Raw genomic sequence first — 18,504 nt, forward strand, 5'->3', positions numbered from 1 at the left:
TTCTCCATGGCTATATGTGGTTGTTTTCCCCAGATAATATTCTTAGACTTATCATGCTTAATTTGTCATGATTATAACTACTATCATTTGCAATATTTATTCAGAATGCATCATCTCCCCTTAACTCATTCATTGCATTCATTACTACTGGTTCCTCTATCCCCTTACTTCTAAGCTTCTCCTGAAGTCTATTTCCTTCCCTCTTTATTCTCTGGTGGTCAGCTTGAGACACACTTCTCAAGGTGTGATTTTCAGAACACATAGATCTAAACTCCTATTCTCCATCCTCCAAAAAGCCCAGCAAGAGAAAACTATGCCAGATTATTCAACAATGAAGGTATCTACACATAATCAATAAGGAACTGCATCAAGTGTTCTTTCTACATTGTCATCCCGATTTTTCCCCCAGTTTTATTGAGATATACTTGACATATAACATTGCATGCGATTAGTTGTACAACATGGTGTTTCATATACTTACATGTTGTAAAATGATTAGCACACTCAGTTTAATCATCACCACATTGTTACAACTTTTTTCCCTGTAATGAGAACTTTAAAATCTACACTACTAACAACTTTCAAATACATAAGGCAGCACTACTGTCACCATACTGTACATTACCTTTCAATGACTTTATTTTAGAAGTGGAAGTTTGAACCTTTTCATGCCATTCACCCATTTCTCCCACACACCAAATCTGGCAACCACCAATCGGTTCTCTGCATCTGTGAAATGCTTTCTTTTTTAGATTCTACATATATGTGAGATCACAAAGTGCTTGTCTTCCTCTGACGTGTTTCACTTACCATAAGGCCCACCCATGCTGCATTTCCTACTTTTTTACGGATGAATAATGTTTCTGTGTATGTGTGTATACACAAAATGTATGTATATATTTTCTTCATCCATTTATCTGTCAGGGGACACTTAGGTTATAACCATGTCTTAGCAATGAACATGGAGGAGTGTAAATTTTTTCAAGTTAGTGATTCAATTCCCTTTGGATATATACCCAGAAGTAAAATTGCCAGATCAAATGGTAGTTCTAGTTTTTAATTTTTTAGGAACCTCCATACTGTTTTCCATAGTGACTGCAACAGTTCACATTCCCAACAGTAAGCAAAGTTTCCCTCTTCTCTACGGCCTAGCCAACATTTGTTATATTCTTTTTTTTTTTTTTCCCTGAAGATAACAATCCTAAGGGAAATGAGGAAATATTTTACCGTGGCTTTCATCTACATTTTCCTGATGATTAGTGATGACCTTTTGGCCATTTGTAGGTTTTCTTTGAAAAAAAACATCTATACAGGTCCTTTACTCATTTTTAACAAATTGGTTTTTGTGTTGTTTTTTTTTTTTTTGCAATTGAGTTGTATGTGTTCTCCTATTTTAGATATCAACCCTTATGAAATATAAGATATGCAGATATTTTCTCCCATTCTGTAGGTTGCCTTTTCATTCACTGATTCTTTTGCTGTGCATAAGCTTTTGAATTTGATGTATTACCATTTATTGAAAGTTTTTCTTTCGTTGTTTGTGCTTTTGACATCATACCTCCCAAATATTACCAAAATTTATGTCAATGAATTTGTTTCCTATGTTTTCTTCCAAAAGTTCTATGTTATCAGGTCTTATGTTTGAGTTTTTGATCCATTTATTTTTTTTAAAAGATTTTATATATTTATTTGACAGAGAGAGAGACAGCCAGTGAGAGAGGGAACACAGCAGGGGGAGTGGGAGAGGAAGAAGCAGGATCCCAGTGGAGGAACCTGATGTGGGGCTCAATCCCAGAACGCCGGGATCACACCCTGAGCTGAAGGCAGACGTTTAACAACTGAGCCACCCAGACGCCCCGAGTTTTTGATCCATTTAAAGTTAATTTTTGTGAGTGGTATGCGATAGGGTTCCAATTTCATTGTTCTGCATGTGCTTCTCCAGTTTCCCAACACCACTTATTGAAGAGATATTCTTTCCCCCATTAGATATTCTTGGCTGCCTTGTCAAATGTTAGTTAATTGTATATGCCAGGGTTTGACTCCACGCTCTCTGTTCCATTGGTCAATTTGTCTATTTCTGTAAATTTTGTCTATTTTGTTCCATACTATTTTTATTACTATGGCTTTGTAGTATAGCTTGAAATCTGGAAACATGATACCTCCAACTTTGTTCTTTTCTTTTAGGCTTGCTTTGGCTATTTGGGGTCTTTTGTGGTTCCACACAATTTTTAGGATTGTTTCTTCAATTTCTGTGAAGAATGCCTAGTTATTTTGATGGGGATTCCATTGACTCTATAGATGGCTTTGGGTAGTATGGACATTTAACAACATTTTTCCAACCTGTGAACATGGGATGTCTTTCCATTTGTTTGTGTCTTTAATTTTTTACCACTAAGTTTTATAGTTTTTGTTGTATAGATCTTTTACTTCGTTAAATTTATTCCTAAGTATTTTATTGTTTTTGATACTATTGTGAATGAAATGATTTTTTTTTAGATGTGTCATTGTTAGTGCAAATGAATGCAACTGATTTCTCGATGTGGATTTCGTATCCTGCCACCTAACTAAAATTGATTAACACTTCTTTGACTGATTTTTTTTTATTTTCTAGATACAGGATCCTATCTTCAGGAAAAAAGAAACACAATTTTAATTCATCCTTTCCTATTGGGATGCCTTTTATTTCTTTGCCTTGCCTAATTGTTCTAGCTTGAACTTCCAGTAATATATTGAATAGCACTGGTGAGAGTGAGCATCTTTTCCTTGTTTTCAATCTTGGAAACACTTTGAATTGATCTCCATTAAGTATAATGTTAACTGTTTGTTGTATATGGCCTTCATTATATTTAGGTAGGTTTCTTCCAGTCTGTTAGGGGGTTTTATCATGAAAGGATGTTGTATCTTATCAAAAGGTTTTTCTGCATCTATTAAAACAATTGTGCAATTTTAATCTTTCATTGATATAATGTACATTTATTGATTTTTATTTGTTGAACCATTTTTGCATCCCAGGGATCAATTCCACCCACTTAGTCATGGTATATAATTCTTCTACTGTGTTCTTGAATTTGTTAGTTTACTAAATCAATCAGTTTACTAATATTTTATTGAGAATTTTTATATCTATATTCATCAGGAATATTGGTCTATGGTTTTCTTTTCTTGTGGTATCCTTTTCTGGTTTTGGTATTTGGCCTCATAGAATGAGCGTGGAAGTGCTCCCTCCACCTCAAAATTTTGGAAGAATTTGAGGAGGATTGGTGTTAATTATTCTTTAAATGTTTGGTAGAATTCTCCAGGGAAGCCATCTGGTTCTGAAGTTTCTTACTGGGAGTTTCTTGACTACTAATTCAGTCTCTTTATGCATTATTGCTCTGTTCAGATTTTCTTTTTCTGCGTGATTCAGTCTTAGTAAATTGTGTGTTTCTAAAAATGTATCCATTTCTTTTAGGCTATGTAATTTGTTGGCACTTAACTCTTCATAGTAGTCTCATGTGATTTTATGTCTTTCTATAGTATCAGCTATATTGTCTCCACTTTTATTTTTAAGTTTGAGTTTTTTCTTAGTCTAGAAAAAGTTTTGTCCATTTTGTTTATCTTTTCTATTCTTTTTTTCTGGTCTCTATTTCATTTGTTTCCCCTCTCATACATAATATTTCCTTCCTCCTGCTAACATTAGGCTTAACTTTCTTATCTTCTAGTTCCTTGAGGTATAAACTTAGATTGTTCGTTTGATCTAACTTATTCCATGCATTTATTGGTATAAACTTTAAGAACTGCTTTTGCTGCATCCCACAATATTTAATATTGTGTTTTTATGTTCATTCATTTCTGGATACTTTCATTTTGATTTCTTCTAAACAACCACTGGGTCAAAGAAGTGTGTTGTTTAGTTTCCACATATTTCTAGATCTTCTTACTTCCCTCTTGTTGATTTCTAGTTTCATACCATTGTGTTTTTTTCTTATTATTATATGTTAGTCACCATACAGTACATCATTAGCTTTTGATGTAGTGTTCCATGATTTCATTGTTTGCATGTAACACTCAATGCTCCCATGCAATACGTGCCCTCCTTAATACCCTTCATGGGGCTAGCCCATCCCCCCACACCCCTCCTCTCTAAAACCCTCAGTCTGTTTCCCAGAGTCCATAGTCTCTCATGGTTCATCTCCCCCTCTGTTATCCCCCCTTCATTTTTCCCTTCCTTCTACTAATGATCTCCCTGCTATTCCTTATGTTCCACAAATAAGTGAAACCATATAACTGTCTTTCTCTGCTTGACTTTTTTCATTTAGCATAATCTCCTCCAGTTCCATCCATGTTGATGCAAATGTTGTGTAATCTTCCTTTCTGATGACTGAGTAATATTCCATTGTATATATGGATCCCATCTTCTTTATCCATTCATCTGTTGAAGGGCATCTTGGCTCCTTCCACAGTTTGGCTATTGTGGACATTGCTGCTATGAACATTGGGGTGCATATGGCCCTTCTTTTCACTACATCTGTATCTTTGGGGTAAATACCCAGTACTGCAATTGCTGGGTCATAGGGTAGCTCTATTTTTAACTTTTTGAGGAACTTCCACACTGTTTTCCAAAGTGGCTATACCAATTTGCATTCCCACCAATAGGGTTAGAGGGTTCCCCTTTCTCCACAGCCTCTCCAACATTTGTTGTTTCTTGCTTTGTCAATTTTTGCCATTCTAACTGGTATAAGGTGGTATCTCAAGGTGGTTTTGATTTGAATTTCCCTGATGGCTAATGATGTTGAACGTTTTTTCATGTGTCTGTTAGCCATTCATATGTCTTCATTAGAAAAGTGTCTGTTCATATCTTCTGCCCATTTTTTATTTGATTATTTGTTTTTTGGGTGTTAAGTTTGAGAAGTTCTTTATAGATCTTGGATACCAGCCCTTTATCTGAAGTGTCATTTGCAAATATCTTCTCCCATTCCATGGGTTGCCTCTTTGTTTTGTTGACTGTTTCCTTTGCTATGCCGAAGCTTTTTATCTTGATGAAGTACCAACAGTTCATTTTTGCTTTGGTTTCCCTTGCCTTTGGAGACGTGGCATGAAAGAGGTTGCTGTGGCCAATGTCGAAGAGGTTACTGCCTGTGTTCTCCTCTATGATTTTGGTGGATTCCTGTCTCACACCGAGGCATTTCATCTATTTAGAGTTTACCTTTATGTATGGTGTGAGAGAAGGTTAAGTTTCATTCTTTTGTATATAACTGTCCAATTTTCCCAGCACGATTTATTGAGGAGACTGTCTTTTTTCCATTGGATGTTTTTTCCTGCTTTGTCAAAGATTATTTGACCATAGATTTGAGGGTCCATTTCTGGAGTTTCTGTTCTATTCCATTTCTGTGTCTGTTTTTGTGTTAGTACCATGCTGTCTTGATGATCACAACTTTGTAGTATAGCTTAAAATAAGGCAACATGATGCCCCCAGCTTTGTTTTTCTTTTTCAACAATTCCTTGGCCATTCAGTGTCTTTTCTGGTTCCACATGAATTTTAGGATTGTTTGTTCCAACACTTTGGAAAACGGCATTGGTATTTTGATTGGGATGGCACTGAAAGTATAGATTGCTCTGGGTAGCATAGACATTTTAACTACGTTTATTCTTCCAATCCATGAGCATGGAATGTTTTTCCATCTTTTTGTGCCATCTTCAATGTCTTCAATCAGTGTTCTGTGGTTTCTGGATATAGATCTTTTACCTCTTTGTTTAGGTTTATTCTGAGATATCTTATGGGTTTTGGTGCTATTGTAAATGGAATCAATTCCCTAATTTCTCCCTCTTCAGTCTCATTGTTAGTGCATAGAAATGCAACTGATTTCTGTGCATTGATTTTTGTATCCTACCACATTACTGAATTGCTGTATGGGTTCTAGTAATTTGGAGGTGGAGTCTTTTGGGTTTTCCACATAAAGTATCACTTCATCTGTGAAGAGAGAGAGTTTGACTCCTTTGCCAGTTTGAATACCTTTTATTTCTTTTTGTTGTCTGATTGCTGTTGCTAGGACTTCTAGTACTATGTTGAACAATAATGGCAAGAGTGGGCATCCTTGTCGTGTTCCTGATCTTAAGGGAAAGGCTCTCAGCTTTTCCCCGTTGAGAATGATATTTGCTGTAGGCTTTTCATAGATGGTTTTTATGAAATTGAGGAATGTACCCTCTATCCCTATACTCTGAAGGGATTTAATCAGGAAAGGATGCTGTATTTTCTCAAATGCTTTTTCTGCATCAATTGAGAGGACCATATGATTCTTGTCTCTTCTCTTATTGTGTTCTATCACACTGATTGATTTGCTAATGTTGAACCACCCTTGCATGACATAGATGAATCCGACCTGGTCGTGATGGATAATCCTTTTAATGTACAGTTGGATCCTATTAGCTAGAATCTTGTTGAGAATTTTGGCATCCATATTCATCAGCGATATAAGTCTGTAATTCTTTTCGATGGGGTCTTTGCCTGGTTTTGGGATCAAGCTAATGCTGGCTTCATAGAATGAGTTTGGAAGTTTTACTTCTGTTTCTATTTTTTTGAAACAGCTTCAGGAGAATAGGTATTATTTCTTCTTTGAATGTTTGGTAGAATTCCCCAGGGAATCCGTCAGGCTCTGGGCTCTTGTTTTGGGGGGAGGTTTTTGATCACTGCTTCAATCTCATTACTGGATATTGGCCTATTTAGTATGTCAATTTCTTCCTGTTTCAGTATTGGTAGTTTATTGGTTTCCAGGATGGCATCCATTTCTTCCAGGTTGCTTAATTTGGGTCTTTTCTCTTTTCTTTTGGATAAGTCTGGCCAGTGGTTTATCGATCTTATTCTTTCAAAGAACCAGCTTCTAGTTTCATGGATCTGCTCTGCTGTGCTCCTGGTTTCTAATTCACTGATCTCTGCTCTAAACTTTATCAATCAGTTCTCTTTTCGTGCATGGCTTAGGCCCGTTCTTCTGTTCCATCTCCAGTTGTTTGAGGTATGAGTATAGGGTCTGTATTTTAGATCTTTCTATTCTTTTGAGTGAGGCTTGGATGGTGATGTATTTGCCCCTTAGGACCGCCTTTGCAGTATCCCATAGGCTTTGGACATAATGTGTTTTCATTCTCATTGATTTCCATAAGTTGCATAAGTTCTTTTTCAATTTCCTGGTTTACCCAAACATTCTTTTTTTTTTTTTTAAGATTTTATTTATTTATTTGACAGAGATAGATAGAGACAGCCAGCTAGAGAGGGAACACAGCAGGGGAGTGGGAGAGGAAGAAACAGGCTCATAGCGGAGGAGCCTGATGTGGGGCTTGATCCCATAATGCCGGGATCATGCCCTGAGCCGAAGGCAGACGCTTAACCTCTGTGCCACCCAGGCGCCCCTACCCAAACATTCTTAAGCAGGATGGTCCTTAGCTTCCAAGTGTCTGAGTTTCTTCCAAATTTTTTCTGTTATTGAGTTCCAGTTTCAAAGCATTATGGTCTGAGAATATGCAGGGAATAATCTCAATCTTTTGATATCAGTTGAGACCTCTTTTGTGACCCAGTATATGGTCTATTCTGGAGAAAGTTCCACCTGCATTTGAAAAGAATGAGTGTTCTGTTGTTTTAGGGTGGAAGGTTCTGTATATATCTATGAGGTCCATCTGGTCCAGTGTGTCATTCAAAGCTCTTGCTTCTTTGTTGATTTTCTGCTTAGATGATCTTGTCTATTGCTGAGAGTGGAGTGTTGAGGTCCCCTACTATTAACGTATTATTATCTATATGTTTCTTTACTTTGGTTAACAGTTGGCTTGTGTAGTTGGCTGCTCCCCTGTTGGGGGCATAGATATTTATAATTGTTAGATTCTCTTGTTGGATATAACCTTTAAGAATAATATAGTGTCCTTCTCTACCTCTAACTACAGTCTTTAGCTTAAAATCTAATTTGCCTGATATAAGAATTACTACCCCAGCTTTCTTTTGAGGTCCATTGGCATGAAAAATTGTTCTCCATCCCTTCACTTTCAGTCTGGATGTATCTTTAGGTTCAAAGTGAGTCTCTTGTAGACAGCATGTGGATGGATCATGTCTTTTTATCTAATCTACAACCCCGTGGTGTTTTATGGGAGCATTTAGGCCATTCACATTGAGAGTGATTATTGAGAGATATGATTTTAATTTGTCATGTTTTCTGTGAAGTCCTTGTTTCTATAGATTGTCTCTGTAAATTTCTGCTTTGTATCACTCTTGGGTCTTTCTTCTTTTATAGAGCCCCCCTTAATATTTCTTGCAGGGCCAACTTGGTGGTCACATATTCTTTCAGTTTCTGCCAGTCTTGGAAGCTTCTTATCTCTCCATCCATTCCGAATGACAGCCTTGCTGGATACAGTATTCTTGGCTGCATGTCCTCATTTAGTACTCTGAATATGTCTTGCCAGCCCTTTATGGCTTGCCAAGTCTCTGTGCACAGGTCTGACATTATTCTGATGTTCCTCCCTCTGTACATAAGAAATCTCATCCCCCTCGCCACTTTCAAGATTGTTTCCTTGGATCTAAGATTTGCAAATTGTACTATTATATGTCGTGGTGTTGGTCTGTTCTCATTGATCTTGGGAGGGGTCCTCTCTGCCTCTTGGACATGAATGCTTGTTTCCTTATCCAGATGAGGGAAGTTCTCAGCTACGATTTGCTCAAATATATCTTCTGGACCTCTCTCTTTCTCCACCCCCTTGGGGATCCTGATAATTTTGATATTGAAATGTTTCATTGAGTCCATATTCTCCCTCAGCTTAGTTTCTTGAAATTGGATTTGTTTATCCCATGCCACCACTTTTTCCTTCTTTTCAATCACTTTACCCTCTAACTCACTAATTTGTTCTTCTGCCTTGTTTACCCTGGCCATCAGAGCATCCAGTTTAGACTGCATTTCATTCATAGCATTTTTAAATTCTGCCAGATTAGTTCTCATTTCAGCCCTTAGAGATTCTATATTTTCATTAATATTTTTCTCAAGCCTATACATCATCTTGATAATTGTTACTCTGAAATCCATTTCTGGCATCTTGGTTATACCCATATCCATTAGTTCTGTGGCAGAGGCCACAGTCTCTGTTTCTTTCCTTTGTTGCGGATTCCTCCTCTTTGTCATTCTGATGAGGTGCAATTGTGGAAATGTACAGAGTCCAAATTATTGACCAGGACCCAAGAAAGATGCACCTGTTTTATAGGGACCTTAGGGATGTGGGCTTCTTGTTCCTCCAGCCTGCCTTCTGGGGAAGGGCCTGCTGTACTGATACTCAGGGAACCCTATTTGGGCAGAGTGGCCCTGCCCCCTGTGGGGTGGGGGGGATGGGCTCAGTGAGAACCAGGTTTTTTGGGTCTTTTTTTCTCTGGCATCTTTCCCTGGTGGCTTTCTGTGTCTCTTCTGAGAGAGACATAACTGTATCCAAGCCTCTGCCTCAGAACAGAGAGATCGCAGTCTGCTCTTTGCTGAGTTCTCCAGGCCACATTGACTCTGTTTCTGTCTGTGCTGCCAAAAATCCACAGTGTCCAGGGTTGTGTGCCCCACAGCCACTCTCCCAGTCCTCGCTCCCAGGGCTGGGCACATCTCTTTGTGCTTCTAAAACCACCAGCTGCCCCCACTTCACACACATGCTCCTGAGTTCCAGGTTTCAGTCTGGGGGGTGGTGTCCTAAAGACCCTTCCCCGCCACTACCGGTCTGCAAGTCTGTGCCCTATCCCCAGCAAGGGAGGCCTTTGCCTTCCTGGTGCATGTTCACGGAGGCTCCCTCCCCCTTCCATTTATCTTCCACTATCTGGCTGCAGACTCTCGGCTCCCCACTTCATACCTTGAGAGCAAGCACTGGAGAAGTTCTGTTTATAGAGATCCAGATATATCTTCTTACATCTCAAGCTGATTTCCTGGGTGTTCAGAATGTCCTGGTAGATATCTAGCTCGACTCAGGGGACCATTGAAATAGGTCCCCTACTCCTCTGCCATCTTTCCCCGCCTCCCTAGTTTCATACTATTGTGATCAGAAAAGATGCTTGGTATGATTTCAGTCTTCTCAAATGTGTTAAGATTTGTTTTGTGGCCCATGACATGATCTATCCTGGAAGACATTCCATGTGCACTTGAAGAATGTATATTCTGCTATTTGGGGATGGAATACTCTGTAAATGTCTTTTAGGTCTATTTGGTCTAATTCTGTTTTGTTCTAATGTGTAGTTAAAGTTTATTTCCTTCATCTGATTTTCTGTCTGATCTATGCATTGTTGAAAGCAGGATATTAAATTCACCATTACTATACTGTATTGTCTATTTCACTCCACAGGTCTGTTAATATTTGTTTTATATATTTAGGTAATCCTATGTTGGGTACACAAATACTTACAAATGTTATATCCTCTTTTTGGATTGACCCCTTTATCCTTACATAATGACTTGTTATTGAAGCCTTTGACTTGAAGTCTGTTCAGTCTGTTATAAGGATAGCTACTTCTGCTTTCTTTTGGCTTCCTTTTGCATGGAATATCTTTCTCCATTTCTTTATTTTCCGTCTGTGTGTGTCCTTAAAGCTGAAGTGAAATTCTTTGAGGTGGCAGTTGGTTCTTGTTTTTTTATCCATTCAGCCACTCTTTTTATTGTAGAATTTCATCCATTTACGTTTAGAGTAATTATTGATAGATATGATAGATACTGTTGTCATTTTGTTAATTGTTTTCTGGCTATTCTACATTCCTTGGATCCTTTTTCTTTTGCTCTCTTCCTCTGTGATTTAATGATTTTCTGTTGTGGTATGCTTAGAATTTTTTAATTTTGTTTTTTTCTGTACCTATTATAGGTTTTGTTTCACAGTTGTCATCGTGAAGCTTAAATAAAACATCATATGTTTATAACAGTCTATTTTAAATTGATAACAACTTACATTTACAAAGCTCTACCTTTGTATTAAAAAATTATTGAGGTATAGTTTATGACTTTTGTCTTTTCACTTTCATATTAGATTTATAAGTTATATGTGTACCACTATTACAACATTAGAATATTCTTAATTATATATTTTCCTTTACCAATGAGATTTATACTTCTATGTTTTCCTGTTACCAACTAGTGTCCTTTTTATCCAGCTTGAATAACTCTATCATTTCTTATAATTCCAGTCTAGTGATGAACTCCTTTAGCTTTTGCTTGTCTGGAAAACTTTTTATCTTTCCTTCAATTTTGAAGGACAACTTTCCCAGGTAGAGTATTCTCAGTTAGAAAGTTGTTTTTTTCCTTTAGCACTTTGAATATATTGCACCACTCCTTCTGGTCTTCAAAGCTTCTGCTAAAACATCTGCCAATAGTCTTGTGGGGGTTCCCTTGTAAATAGTTACTTTTCTCTTGTTGCTTTTAAGATTCTCTCCTTGTCTTTAACTTTTGACAATTTAATTATAATGTATCCCAGTGTGAATCTTTGAATTTATCTTGTTTGGAACTCTCTGGGATTCCTGGATCTGGATTTTCTTTTTTCCCCTCAGGTTAGGGAAGTTTTTAAACATTATTTCTTCAAACAGATGTTTTGCCCTTTTCTTTCTGTCTTTTCCCTCTGGGTCTCCTATAATGTGAAAATTGGTTTGCTTGATGATGTTCCGTAAATCCGTTAAGCTATCTTCACTGTATTTTTTTTCTTTCTGCTTCTCATTGTTCTTTCTTTGAGTTCATTGATCTTTTCTTCCACTTTATCAAGTATGCTCTTGAACCCCTCTACTGAATTTTTCAGTTCAGTTATTGTATTCCTCTATGGTTTTTGTTTGATATATTCTTATATTTCCAATCTTTTTTTTGAAATTTTCACATTGTTCATGCATTGTTCTTTCCACCTTGGTGAGCATCTTTTTTTGTTTTTGTTTTGTTTTGTTTAAGTCAGAAAAACAATGTTTTATTCATAACGCTCTGCCATATTTCTATCAATCAGGAGCCAGTGGTCACCTGCCACGCATGAAGTACATTTTCCGTTTAGTAAGCAACAGAGTCTGGCCATCAGCAGACCAGGCCAGAAAGGTACACTGGGGTGGCTCTGCCTTACTGCTGGTACTGATAATTTCTAGCTTTAGTTCATCTACAGTGATCTTGCCTTCCAAGTCTCAGATCTTGATGTTGGGGCCCACGGCAGCACAGAGTCATTATCAGGACTGAAACACAGGGCATTGATGATGCCCCCACTATCAAGTATAAAAAGGGGCTTGTCTTTGTTGAGATCATGGCTTGGCCATCCTTCCCTCTAGAAGGGCAGAGGGATCCATCTGGAAAGAAAGTCACAGTGTTCAGGTAGCCCATGTGGATGATGTGATTGGTCCTCAGCTTGCAGTTTGCCAGGTTCCATACTTGACCAGCTTGTCCTAGCCAAAGGAGACCATGATGGGATTGCTGCTATTTGGTGAAAACCAGACACAAGACACATACTCCAAATGGCTCTCATCCTGGACAATGTATTTGGATACAACCCAGAGTATTCCACAGCTTGATAGTTTTAACTCAGATGCCAGAAACAATTTGCCGGTTGTCAGAGGAGAAGGCCACACTCAGCACATCCTTGGTATGTCCTACAAATCTGCACGTGGTAGTACCCATTGTGAGATCCCATAGATGAAGGGTTTCATCCCAGGAGCCCAAGAGGGCAAACTGGCCATCTGAGAAGACTACATCACTAACAAAGTGGGAATGACCCTGAAGAGCATGCTGCAGGATGCCATAGTTAGTCTCATCCCTGGCCAGTTTCCATATGATGATGGTCTTGAGAGTCAGATGGTATCATGTCCAGGAACTGGGGAGTGGTAGCAATCTGAGTCACCCAGCCCTTGTGGCCCTTGAGGGTTCCATGAAGGTTCATCTGCTCAGTTGTGGTGGTGAGTGGTAGGTGTCACCATGGCAACAAGGATGGAGTTGGATAGTTCAGAGAGACTAGCAGCATAGCCACTCCTGCTGTGGTACAGCAGATGAAAAAGCAGTGAGCATCTTTATAGCCTTTATTTTAAACTCTATCAGGTAAATCATTTATCTCCATTTCATTAAGGTCTGTTTCTGGGGTTTTATCTTATTCTTTTCTTTGGAACATATTCCTCTCTTTCTTCATTTTTTTGTCTATGTTGTTTTCTGTGGATTAAACAGTCAGCTCTCCCAGTCTTGAAGGAGTGTAGGAAATGAAACTTGTTCAGCCCAACCCTAGCTCTTTGTTTTCTCTTAAAACTTTGTGATTGTCCAAATAGCCCTCTTTGTTCTTAGTGGCTCCCGGTAATTGAGGGTGTGCCAAAACTTGTTAGCATTTCAAAGGAGGAAGATCTCAGTCAGCACCTTGGAAGACAGATCTGTATGCAGCAGCTTTTAATTATGCAAATAGGCCTCTTTTAAGAAGATTGGGAGACAGGTGCCTCTATCCACTCCCTCTGTGCTGAGCCTTGAAAGGATAGCTAGCCAGGAAGTGTCTCTTTGTTTGCCACAGTCCCACTAAATCCATAAACACAGTGCTGCTGATTAACAGAGCCAGGCTGTCAAGGAATGTGTCCTCTGGGTTTCAGAGCCCAGAGTGTTCCAGATATATGCCCAAACTTCTTTCCCAGAGACAGTGGTGACCAATTTTGATGTGGATTTTTTCTCCACCTGATGCATAGGGGTCACCCACCTAGTTTCTGGATTTCTTTCAGAATGGATTCCATACATACCTCTAGATTTGGTGTGTCTGTAGGTAGAGGTGAGGTCAAGAGCATCCTATGTTGCCATCTTAAACCAGACTCTCTGCTCTGAACTCCTTGAAGGTGGAAATCTCTTCTTATTTGTTGGGACTTGAGAGGTGCAATGAGTCATACCCCTCTTTCTTCTCTTACTGAAACTTTCCATCTATTTCGTCTTTCTCCTTGTTACTGTAGGTAAATTGGCCATACTCCTCTCCAAAGATTATACCTTCCCTCATTCACAAAGGCCCATTTTTTTTCCCCTCTCCTGCTCAAGAACAAAGGTAGGAACAGTGTTTTTGAGATGAATTTTTCTTATTCAGATGAATAGAACAAAGAAGAAATAATGTATGAACTTTCTCATACAATTTCCCTTTAGATGATATAAGAAATGAAGTTTCTGGGATATTAAATATAGATAGATTATAGTGAGAATTCAAACTATAGAAATGTTTAATTTATTCATATAATTCAAAAATATCGATATTTATTGATGACTTTTGATGTAGGAAAGACATTAGAGTTCAAAGCCAGTGACCAAGAAAGAATTCTTAAGATGGATCTTTGGTGCAAAAAGGCGGTTTTATTAAAGCACAGGGATAGAACCTGTGGGCAGAAAGAGCTGCACTGGGGTCAGGAGGAGTGGCCCATTATAAACTTTCAAGTTGGGAGGGGGTTTGGGATAGCATAAGTCTCTAAGAAATTTTGGAAGCAAGGTTTCCAGGACTGTGAGGGGGCTAGCTATTGTTGGGAAAAGGTCATTTATTACCATCTAATAAAACCTTAGTCATGAGACCCTTCAGATGTATATCAATGGGCCATAAGCTTGGGGGATGATTGCTAACATGTATCGTGGGGAGGGGTCAGGCTAGGATTGCCTTTTGCCCTTAGCAAAGTGTCAACCTCAAGGCCGTTGAGTCCCTAGAGGAATGTCATTCTGCCTGTTTCAAGGACTTGTCAATGGGCTGCAGATAGTAAGAAAATTTAATAATTCTCCTGCCTTTGTTTCCCACATCAATGAGGAGTGCCCCATTATATACTTTCAAGTTGGGAGGGGGTTAGGGATAGCATAAGCCTCCCAGGTATTTTGGAAACAAGGTTTCCAGGACCTTGAGGGGGCTAGCAATTGTAGGGAAAAGGTCATTTATTACTGTCTAATAAAATCTTCATCATGAGACCCTTCAGATGTATATTGGTGAGTCATATGCTTGGGAGATGACTGCCAACATTTATCTTGGGGGTTAGAGATAAAGTGTACAAAGGAATTTTTATACATTAAAGTAGACTTACAGGATCCTGTGGATTGGGCTAAGATTGCCTTTTGCCCTTAGCAAAGTATTAACATCGAGGCAACCGAGTTTCTGGAGGAATGTTTCAGGGACTTGACAATGGGCTGTAGGTAAAGAAATTTAATTTTTCTTTTGCCTTTGTTTCCCACATCAACTTTTATAATGGCAGGTGCTAGGCATACAGTATATACAATATAGTTCCTGCTTTCCTAGAGCTCACAGGTCAATGGTATGAACAGATAGAGAAGAACAACAATAACAATTTTAGGTTTATCATAATGTTAGAGGAGAAAAAAGAGCTTCTCATGATAGATAGTAATGAGGCAGGAACTAACTCAGTAGTGTGTTCAGAGAACATTCTCTCCCATTTTAGCCAGACACTGTGCCCTAAGTTAAAATAGCAACTTGCCCTTCCCTGACCCCTTCACTGAGACCCCAGTATTTCCTCTGCGAATATTCATTTCCAAATCCTTAAAACCAAAGCAAAACTCATCATACCTTTCAAAGCCTGTTTTTCCTACTTAGTTTAGTTCTACCCTTGAGGGTATGCCAGGTCCTTCTTAGTTAATAGGTTATAAACCCCAATCTCCTAATATGCAAAAAATGTCAGAGCTGCAATAAAAGTTTTTAAATGTATTCTCTCCTCAGACCTACACAAGTTTTTTGACACGCGGTTTCCCAACCATGGCACTATTGATATTTTGAGCTAGATAACTCTTTACTTTTAGGGGCTGTCCTGAGTTGCAGGGCTTTTAGCAGCATCCCTGGCCGTGTTAGATGCCAGTAGTATCTGCCGCCAAGTTGTAGCCACCAAACCATCTCCGGACAGGTCAAGTGCACCCTGGGGCATGAGACAAGAGGCTCCCTACCCCCCTCCCCACAACCTTTCCCAAATTGAGAATCACTGATTTAACATTTTTTGCTTCTCTGTTTCTAGGTAGAAATTAACTTTAACTAGAGACTTAAACTACAAAGGACAGGCTTTTCCTGGGTTGTATATAGAGTACAGAGTTTAAGACGTCATGGCAATTAATATTCAACTTTTGGTATTTATGAAAACTATATCCTCATTAAAACAGCCAAATTTAAACACTGAAAAACTAACCACTGGAGCATTGGGGCAAGTGTTTAAATAAACACATCTTAAGGCACATTCTTATTTTTTAATTTTACTCAGTTAATATACAGTGCAATATTGGTTTCTGGAGTAGAATTCAGTGATTCCTCACTTACATACAACACCCAGTGCTCATCACAAGTGCCCTCTGAAGGCACATTCTTATCCTGAAAGGGGATACTTGTCTGTCACCAGGACAGGCTGGCATCTTGGCTTCTCTGCTTAATTTCCCTAAGCTGCTGCAAGTTCTGCTGTTTCAACAACAGAACACTATCTGTGCTCCTTACCACTAGTCAGTGGGGAAGATCATCCTCCTGGCTGTCTGTATCACTCAGTCTCCAGGTCTTTTACATTTTTAATTCCAATGGATGAAGCTGGAATTAAAAAAAGAAGAAGAAGAAGAAGAAGTTGAAAAATAGGTACAGAGCACAGCCTGGGATTATTCCCATTAGGAATGTAACTTCCCACCTAAACCAAGGAGCTGAGAGAATTCCTTCTCATCTCTGCTTGAGCCAAGAATGTATTAAATTAATTTGCATATAATAAGTAATGAACAATCTCTTCACAGACTGTCCCAGCAACACTTATCAAGTTGCATCTTCTACAAACTGCCAAGTTAAGAACTTCAAAAACTGCCAGAGTATTTTGACAAGATTTTAGATCAGGGATTTATAATAAAGAGTATAATGAATATTAAAATTATATAATTCTCAGTTTGAGTTGTTTTCTAAAACATTTGCCCTATTTCCTATTTAAAATATTTTACATGTGGATTGCAAAATGGTATAATTGTTTTTCAAAACTTTTTGGCTATTTCTATTAAGTTAGATTATATCAACCTTCTGTCCAGCAATTCTATTCCTACAAAATGCAAATACACATCCATAAAAGGCTTGTAAAATAATGTCCATTGCAGTCTAATTCAGAATAGCCCAAAGCTAGAAACAACCCAAATGCCCATCAGAAGGATGATAAACCAATCCCATTCTTCATACAAAGGAACACTACTTAATAGTCAATAGGAATAAAGGACTGATAAGTGCAACAAAATGTAATTATGTATATTGCAGACATTATGCCAAGGAAAAGCAAAACAATCTACGGTAATAGAAAGAAGTCAGAAAAATTGTTACATGTGGCTGGGGGAGGGGGGAGTAGACAGGAAGGGCCATAAAAGGATTTGGGGGGTAATGGAAATAATCTGTATCTTGTTCGGATAGTATAAAAGTTTATATAAATTATCAAAACCCATTGAACAACCAAAAACCATTTTACTGAGTATAAACCAAATTATAAAAATACAAAAATGTATTACCTATTAATTTTAGAAAAGAAAAAATATTCATAATCCTACTATGTGAAAATATCTTTATTTTGATTATTCTTCCCTATCTCCTTAACCCGTAATCATAGAAGTGTTACAGGGATTGATCCCTAAACACCTTTTCTTTTCTATTTTCACTCATTCTTCGTGATTTCATCTAGTGTCATGGCTCTTAGTATTATCTGTATAATTAATGATTCTCCAGTTCTTTTCTGCTTACTTGATATCTACATGGATATCTAATGGACATCTCAAACTTAATATCTAATACTAAGATCCTGAATTTGCCAGCAAACCTACTCTTATCTCACAGGTTTTCCCATGTCAGTTAAAAATGACACCCATTCTTCTAGTGGCTCAAACTCAACTCAAAGCATGGTTTACTCATTGCTTTCACTTCAATCCACATATTCAGGAATCCAACCATTTCTCATTCCTTCAGCTGCTACCACTCTGTTTTGAGCCACCAGCATTTCCAGTCTGGAGGATTCTAGTCTAAACTAGTCTCCTCGCCTTTATCCCTTCTTCTCTACAGTCTATTCTCCACACAGCAGGCATGGAGACCCTATTAAAATACAAATCAGAACAAGTTACTCATTTGCTGAAAATCCTGCAATGGCTTCCTCCTCATTCAGGGTACTGTGATCAAAAAGGCTTTAGATCTGCCCGCCCCAACCTCCACTTCTTAGCTCCCATCTACTTTCACTGTCATCCTCAGTCCTCTCCTTCAACTGTGCTGCCCTTTTTCTTGTTCCTGAAATACACCAGGTATGAATACACTTCAGGACCTTGTGCCTGGAAACCATCCCTGAGATGTCTGCAGTATTCCCCTCTTCATCTCCTTCAGGTCTTAAGTTAAATGTTATTTTCTCCCTGAGGCCTTCCCCAGATACTCTAGCTAAAATTGCAACCTCTCCCCATCTAACACCCCAGTGTTGAATTTGGCCATGTAATTTATTTTCCAGTTGGCACAACTGAAAAATGAAAAGGGACATTATTGATAATTATGCTGACACAACAGTCATAAACCAGGACTATTCCCCTCCTGCTTTTTTACTCTAGCCTTTATTCGGTTAATTGT

General features: G+C 38.3%; 2 long non-coding RNA genes and 1 pseudogene across 5 annotated transcripts in view; 1 reads left to right on the forward strand and 2 right to left on the reverse strand.

Moving 5' to 3' along the window:
- Nucleotides 1-18,504, forward strand: part of LOC123802411 (uncharacterized) — a 435,123-nt gene that overhangs the window by 350,430 nt on the left and 66,189 nt on the right. The gene's annotated exons all lie outside the window — the stretch shown is intronic.
- LOC148108416 (uncharacterized) overlaps nucleotides 1-18,504 on the reverse strand; it is a 208,405-nt gene that overhangs the window by 644 nt on the left and 189,257 nt on the right. Inside the window, exon 2 of the long non-coding RNA XR_015727896.1 lies at nucleotides 16,387-16,473. This is a non-coding gene — a long non-coding RNA (uncharacterized LOC148108416). The remainder of the gene's footprint in view (nucleotides 1-16,386; nucleotides 16,474-18,504) is intronic.
- Nucleotides 11,937-12,858, reverse strand: LOC123802763 (small ribosomal subunit protein RACK1 pseudogene; annotated as a pseudogene).

The sequence above is a fragment of the Ursus americanus genome, chromosome 20, assembly GCF_024610735.1.
Source record: "Ursus americanus isolate L20-20 chromosome 20, mUrsAme1.1.p, whole genome shotgun sequence".
Classification (NCBI taxonomy): Eukaryota; Metazoa; Chordata; class Mammalia; order Carnivora; family Ursidae; genus Ursus; species Ursus americanus.